The sequence below is a fragment of the Cavia porcellus genome, unplaced genomic scaffold, assembly GCF_034190915.1.
Source record: "Cavia porcellus strain 051 isolate PalLab524CR breed Dunkin Hartley unplaced genomic scaffold, mCavPor4.1 scaffold_1, whole genome shotgun sequence".
Lineage (NCBI taxonomy): Eukaryota > Metazoa > Chordata > Mammalia > Rodentia > Caviidae > Cavia > Cavia porcellus.
Window position 1 is genome coordinate 211554356 of NW_026947484.1, and position 6424 is coordinate 211560779.

Consider the following 6424-nt stretch of genomic DNA (forward strand, 5'->3'; position numbering starts at 1 on the left):
AAGTTTGAGAGGAGCTAAAAATGGACCCAGAATAGAGCAGAGACTTTTCTGAATTCATAGGCACAGGACTTTGCCAGAAGGACCTGCCTCTCCGGCACTTTCTGCCTAAGGGCCATGGCTTCTGCAGGCCCTCAGAAAACAGGCAGCCGTCTTGGGGGAGCAGAGCAACTCCCCCCTCCAGACAGAATAGACCGAGCTTTGTTTACTTTGGAGTCAAAGCAAGGGCTCCTGTTCTGGGCCTGTGCATCACCAGCTGTGTGATCTTGGGTCAAGTCCTCAACCCCTCTGAGCCCTTATCTGCACCAAGGAGCCGCCTGGCACCTCACAGGGTGTGAGCTGGCAAGGGATGAGTGCTGGAACAGGCACAGGAGTGATGGCTCGATGCTGCTATGAGCACTCAAACTGTTTCCCAGAGTAGCTGGTGGGGCTCAGAGAGAGCTGAGGCTTGCAGGAGCTGAGCTTCACAGGGCAAGATGGCGCCAAGCTGGGGGCCACGCCTCAGCCATCAGCAGTCACAGATTCCCGCAGCGCCGAGGGTTCCCTAGTCCTCCCTGAAGGCTCAAGACCTGTCATAACTTGCTAAGACACAGAGCACGTTCATGTCATTTAAGTGAGTGCCATGGGATGTGGCTGCTTTTGCCTCCCTATGGTGTCCTGTGGCTGCAGAAATGATTCTGCAAATTCGGTGGCCCCAAACTAACAAAGGTAACACCTTACAGTTTTAGGGACTGAAAGTCAGAAGTGAAGGTGTCACAGAGCCACCCTCCCTCTAAAGCCTGCCAGGACAGCAGGCGCCAGGCCTGTTCCCACTTCTGGTGCTACTGCAGTCCTTGGCATCCTTGGCTTGCAAAGGCATCACCCCAATCTTTTGTCTGTGCAGTCACAGGGCTAGCTTCGGCCCGTTGACTCTGTTCTTTCATGAGAACACTGGTCATCTTAGAACAATGGACCCGCTCTATCCCAGTATGACCTCATTGTAACTAATTACACCAGCAACAACCTTATTTCCAGACAAGGCCACATTTGGAGGCACTGGGGGCACAGCCAAGCCCCCCACCTCAAGTCTAGCTTAGTGGCAGTAATGGGCTCCACAGCCCCACAGCTTGTCTGGGACGGACCTCGAGGTGAAGGAACACAGACAGGCACTGTGCCCTCCCTATCCACTCAGCCCTCTCTAGTCTCTGTTCCGCCCTGTCCTGGGTCCTCTGGGTGTGAGGCCCCAAAGTCCTGCCTTCCACACTACAACAAGCACAGGGTGGGGGACATAGGGAGTCCCCACCCCTTCTCCTGTCTAAAGTCTGCAGAGCCAGGCTGTGCTCTGAGGGACGCAGGGCAGGCCTGGCACTTGCCAGGGTTTCCTGATCCAGTTGCTCAGCGTGTGCGGAAAGGGAAAACAATGGTAAAGTCATTTCTTCATGCTTTTCAAACCCTTACCACGACAGCAACCGACCTGAATAAAGCAGCTCGCGATGCTGCCCGGAAGAGGCTTGCAGGACAGAGCAGCAGTGGGAGGGGTGGCAGCCAGGGAACCACAGTCCCCTTGCCACAGTGCCAGCTTCTCCCCACCTCCTGTTTATGAAAGCAAGAGAATTAGAACAATCTGTTTGATTAACAGCTAATAATCGGACCCACTTATGAGGCACAGTCGAGTGTGTGCTGACAGAATCAGAGTGGTCAGCGTTTCTGTCTCCTCTTCTGTATGTTGGCTTGGGAAGGGGGCACAGAGGGCAGGATAGGAGGTGGGATGGTGGCACCAATACCTTTAGAAGGAATGTGTCCTAGTGTCCCTCAGAACAGGGGGGTGGCAGCAGCTGACAAGCACTTGTGATACACACTATGAAGAGCAAGTGACTTCTGAGCAAGGCCCCTCTGTCCAGGCTGAGAGCTGGTCGCGCCAGCGCCTGCAGGCAGGGGGAGGGTCCTCTGCAGCCAGGTGTCCCCCTCATCCCAAGCAGTGCCAGGCCAAGCCCTGGCAGTGGGCCCTCACCAGCTGCAGGGCCATGGATAGGCTGCTGCCCCAGAGAGCACAGAACAAGGACCAAGGCTGGCTTCCCTCTCCCAGAGGCTCAGGAAAGCCAGCCTCAACATCACCCCAGAGAAAGGGTCACCTCTGAGGCCTAGGGGAAGCCACTGGGTGATACACAGGGAGCGGAACTGACAGGGCTCAGCCCAACCCTCTCATCTGTGACCCTTTTGCAGTGACAGCAGCAGAAGTGGGGGCCCTTCCATCATGGATCACCACCCCCCAGCTCAGCCATGGCTTCTTCCCTAGCCCGGACCCCAGAGCTCTAGTGTATGTGCTGACATGCAGGCTGTAGCTGGAGGTGGGGGCGGGGTATGAATGGGAGGCTGAAGTTAGGGGTATCCAACTCACATCAGGACAAGATGGACCATGGGCACTGAACTAGGGCGAGAGGAGGGCTGGTGTGGTGCGACCTGTACCCTTTGGCAGCACTTCCCAGGACTTCTGAGGACAGCCTGCCCCACCCTGGAGCAATAAGGCACCATCACCTGGGCACTGCAGACCTTCTCTGCCTGGCCCGCCCATGCAGAGGGAAAAGCCCACAGCTGTGTGTCACAACCAGAAGGGAGATTTCATAAGGAATTTGTGACTAACCAAAAAAAAAAAAAAAGGAAGCTTAGAAATTATTTGCTTTTTATTGAGTCTGTTAAAGGTCATCCATATCATGTCACTTTATCTCACATCCTGCTAAGCAGTCTGGAATGGGAGAGAAATGACCAGGGTAAGCGTATTTCGTGAAACCTGCAAGGTGGTTTTTAAGCAGTGCCATGGGTCAGTGACAGTGCAGGGTGCCCCGGGCTCCTTGTCTACCTGAGGGATGATGCTTTGAGGGTCTTCATGGCCAGTAAATGGCTCACATTTGCTGTCCCCTTTGCACAGTTCTGTGACACAAGAAGTCTGGCCACATTAAAAGTCACCAGGGAAGCACCTGACCCGCTGTGGTTGTGTGGCCACCCCTAGAAGGTCATCTTAAGGCACAGTGCATGTTCTCTAGTTCTTTTTTCTTACTTCTTTTTGTCTTCTGCAGTACTGGAGATTGAACCCAGGATGTTCACCCTGAGCTACATCTCCAGCCTTTTAATTTTTTTTTTTTTTTAATTTTGAGTCAGGGTCTTGCTATGTTGCCCAAATGAGGCTCAAACTTGGGATCCTCCTGCCTCAGCCTCCCAGAGCACTGAGATTACAGGTGTGTACCACCACACCTACCTTCTTTATACTCTCTTTCCCATCTCCACAAATGGGAGCAAAAGAAGCCTGAAGCCTGGCTTCAACCCAGAGCAAAGCCAGGGTAATGGTAAAGAAACAAGATGAAGGGAACCCAGTCTCTCTCAGTGAGAGTCTCACACAGCAACCTCCCAACCAGGACCCTTGCCCGTATCTCAGGTCACTTGGCTGGGAGCAGACTCCATCCTGAGGCTCACTGGGTGTCCTGCAGGCCATGAGGCAAGCAAAGCTGACCTCAGTGAAGCTGGACAGAGTCTCTGCCAAGCGGCCATGGGGAGCCTCAGCTGGGGTGGCTCTTCTCTGTCATCCGGAAGAGGCAAGGGGTGGACTCCTGGCACGCCTGGCCCTAGGCCGTGGATGCAGCTGTTTGCTGCTCAAAATGCAGGACTTGGGGGGAGGCAGCTCGCTTTGCCCAACAGCAGCTCCCGGAAGGGACACAGCCAGGCCCCCGGCTGTCTCAGTCTTGCAGAGGGCTCTGCATGGTACGTGGGGAAATCCGCCGGGGGCTGCTGCAGGAGGGAGACACTTTCTCTCCCCTAACCTGGGATTTACTCTTGGGTCTCCTCTTCGCGGCGGCTTCCCCTCATCTCCATCTGACAGAGCTCCTGCACCAGAAGGAAATACCCTGACACCAGCCCACTGGTTCAGTGGCTTGCAAAGTGCACCTCCAAAGCATCAGTGTCACCCAAGAAAGAGTCTTTACTGAAAATCTCATCCCTACCCCAAGACCTGCTGGCTCAGATTTTTTTTTTTTTTTTTTTTTTTGGTTGTGTGTCTTTTTGAGACAGGGTCTCGCTATGCAATTCAGGCTGGACTTGAGCTCACTTTGTAGCCCAGGCTGGTCTTGAACTCACAGTGACCCTCCTGCCTCAGCCTCCTGAGTGCTGAGATTACTGGCATGAGCCACCATGCCTAGAGAATTTTTTTTTTTTTGTACTTGGAATCGAACTCATGACCTCACGCTTGCCAGACAGATGCTTATGTCGCTGAACTAAATCCCCGACTCTGGGTCAGAAATTTTGGAGATGGACCCAACAGTGTCTCAGCAAGGCCTGAGAACACCCATGATTCTTAGGACACTGCGTAGGTTTCTTTTCTTCTGCACTGAGCTCTGACCGCTGTCCCGAGTGCTCGGCAGTCTCGACCATGGTTCGGAGCATGCGCACAGCCTGCAGCCAGCTAGCCTGCTGCTGCATCCCCTGTTCCTGCTCGCCTCTCTCCTGGAATCTCAGAGCCTGAAAGGGAGGGACTTCAGTGACACCAAGGGGATTTTCCTGGTCCCCAACCACCCTACTAGTCAAGAGGGTGACATTTCTACTCTGCATCTGGAGCACAGGTGCCCTAGGAAGAGGCCAAGTGACTTCCATTCCCATCAAAAATGAAGTGACCTAGCCAAGTGTGGTAGTCATGCCTACAGTTCCAGCACTCTGGGAGGCTGAGGCAGGAGGACTGCTGGTTCAAACCCAGTCTGGGCAACTTAGTGACCTAGTGAAACCCTGTCTTAAAATTTAAAAAACGTTTCAAAATGGGGCTGGGGATGTGCCTCAGTGGAAAGGCTATGGATTCAATCCCTAGTTGGGGTGTGGGGGACTGACTGACAGCAGGCCTTTCCCAAGAGTTAGTTCTGGAAGGTGGGAGCTCTGGGCAGCTGAGGGGGAACAGTAGCCCGGTCAAACCAGTCGTAAGTTTGGGTTCACTGATCCTATCTTGTCATCTGGGATGATGCTAGCATTTCACCCCAACTCCCGCTCCTCTGAGGTCTATGTTAACTCCAGGTGCTGATGCCCTGTACTCTGTCAGGCTGGTTACAGGAGCAGGGCATTCTGGTCGCCATGTACACAGCCCACCCTGACCACGCTGCTCTGAGATCCTGCATGCCTGAGCCGACTGAGGGGTGTGTGGAGGAGTCTGGGTCCAGGGCAGCACAGAGGTCAGCTGAGAACGCTCAGGACCTGCTCTGTGCAGTGCCCCAATGGGGAACCTAACACCTTGTTCTGAGCCAGTGCCATGTGTAGCCTGAGTTCAGACAGAGCACGGAAACCCATGCTGTTTGCTCCTGGGTCACCTTCTTGGGTCCATCTCAACCCTGGGAGGCGGAGGAAGCTGACTTGGGCAGGGAAGCTGGCTCACCCCACAACATAGCTTGGGGTGACTTGGTGCATGTTCCATTGTTCAAAGAGCATGATAGCAGCGAAGCCTAGAGCAGGTCTGGACATTCCCATGTGTGACCAGGACTGCAAACTTATCCTCTCTTTATCCCTTTATTGGAGACTATTATTTTTGAATTTGACAGTCTTGACCTAGAGGGGAAAAAGCACCTAGCCATGGAGGTCACAGCCTCAAACCTGGGGTCCTCAGGTGTCCACAGCCTGACAGTGGCAGAGACCCTGACTAGGTGGCAGCAGGCAGGGCCCTGTCCTGGGAGACCCTCGTGGAAGTGTGAGGCATGGACAGTGAGCACAGTGAGAAGGGTCCCCTAAGTGTCCTCGTCTCATTGGTGTCTCTTGAGGCTGCTGCATTGAGGAAACTGAGGCAGATTAGAAGGTGGGCTGCCTTTGAATGCAGCTGATTCAAGGCTGCTTCCCAGGGGACAGGGCATCTGTTTGGGCCTGGAATGGCTCCCAGTACTCCCTGCCTTCCTGGACCTTTGGTGAGGGCCCTCTTCCTTCCTCAAGGCTACACTGAGGCATAAGTAGGCTTCTGGTAGTGAGAGAAAAACTTCTAGGTTTGGGACAGAACATGTTTTCTTTTTCTTTTTCATATTGAGACAGAGTCTCACTATGCAGTTCACTTCATAGCCCAGGCTGGCCTTGAACTCACTGCTATCCTTCTGACTCAGCCTCTCAAGTGCTAGGATTGCAGGCATGTGCCACCATGCCTGGCTGGGACAGAAAAAAAAAAAATCTATCATAGAGTGGAAACTTGTATTTAAATTTCAAAGCATCAAGGCTTTACTAGAGGTATATTCTTTAGTTATTTTGTGTCCCCTTTCCTTCCTTCCACTTGAGGGAGGAAAAAAAGAAAAGATCTTTCTCCTTGTTTTCTCAGAGAAGCTGAGAAATAACCCCGTAAAGCCTTTCAATGCATGGGGGCTGCTATTCTGCTATTACTGGTTCTGTGGATAAAGCTTCCCTTTCTTTGCATGCACGGGGCAAGTCCACACTTAAACACTGAATG